Genomic DNA, 1,179 nt, shown 5'->3' on the forward strand with positions numbered 1-1,179 from the left:
GCAGGTGGCCTGGGCTTGGCAGGGCTCCATGTGTGGTGGGGGGTGGGCAGGGGTCGCCTGGGGTTCTTGTGTCTGTGGGGACAGTCCTTGGGAGACTGCAGTCTTCCTACTCACACAATGGGGCAGCCAGGATGCTGGCAGGTGGGAGCTGCACTAGGAGCCCCACAGAGCCAGGCAAGAGCCGATCTTGGAGCTGGGTAGGAACCGGGCAGGAACCGTGGTTTTTTTTTTTTTTAAAAAAGGAAATTAAAAAAAGGAAAAATGTTACTTATTAATACAAAAAAAGAGAAGCAGAGCATGACTATGGCACATGCAAATCTGGGGATTGAATTCAGGACTTAATTCGTACAGAGCCATTGCCCTAGCCATTCTGCAATTCTAAAGTATAAATAGGTTATTTTATTTTTGTTGTTGTTGTTGTCACCAAGGTCTCATTGTCTCCCTTTCTTTTTTTTTTTCTTGTCTATTCTTTTCCACTCTTTTTTATTTTTATTTATTTTTCCATTTTGTTGCCCTTGTTGCTTAACATTGTGTGGTGATTAATGTTGTTGTTGGATAGGACAGAGAGAAATGGAGAGAAGAGGGGAAGACAGAAGGGGGAGAAAAAGACAGACACCTGCAGACCTGCTTCACCACCTGTGAAGGGACTCCCGGACAGGTGGGGAGCCAGGGGCTAGAACCGCGATCTTGCCTCTGTTCCATGAGCTTTGCGCCATGTGCGCTTAACCCACTGTGCCACTGCCTGACTCCAACTGTCTCCATCTCTTAACACTTTTTAAATAAGATTATAATATAGTCCTAGCTTCGGTAGTACATATACTAAAACTGGCATGATAACAGAGAAGATTAGCATGGCCCCTGCTCAAGGATTACACACAGATTCGTGAGGCATACCATATTTTTTCAAAAAAAGATTATAAAATATATGTACACACATATAAATAATTATAATCTTTTTAAGAGCCAGTTAATGCAACCTGGGAGGTGGTTCAGTGGCAAGAGATCTAGATTTGTATGTGTGGGATCCCAGGTCTGTCTGAACTCTGGTTCTACATATGCTGAAGCTCTTTTAAAAGATTTATTAATCAGTGAGGGAGAAAGGGAGGAGAGAGAGAGAGAGAGAGGAAAAACACTATAGCATCAGTCTGGAACATGTGATGCTGGAGGTAGAATTCAGGA

General features: G+C 43.5%; 1 non-coding gene across 1 annotated transcript; it reads left to right on the forward strand.

Annotated features, from left to right (window-relative positions):
• The first annotated feature begins 795 nt into the window (after nucleotides 1-795).
• Nucleotides 796-903, forward strand: LOC132537244 (U6 spliceosomal RNA). Its single transcript, XR_009548705.1, has one exon. It is a non-coding gene; the product is annotated as a U6 spliceosomal RNA (small nuclear RNA).
• The last annotated feature ends 276 nt before the right edge of the window (nucleotides 904-1,179 follow it).

The sequence above is a fragment of the Erinaceus europaeus genome, chromosome 2 (assembly GCF_950295315.1).
Source record: "Erinaceus europaeus chromosome 2, mEriEur2.1, whole genome shotgun sequence".
In the NCBI taxonomy this organism is placed as follows: Eukaryota; Metazoa; Chordata; class Mammalia; order Eulipotyphla; family Erinaceidae; genus Erinaceus; species Erinaceus europaeus.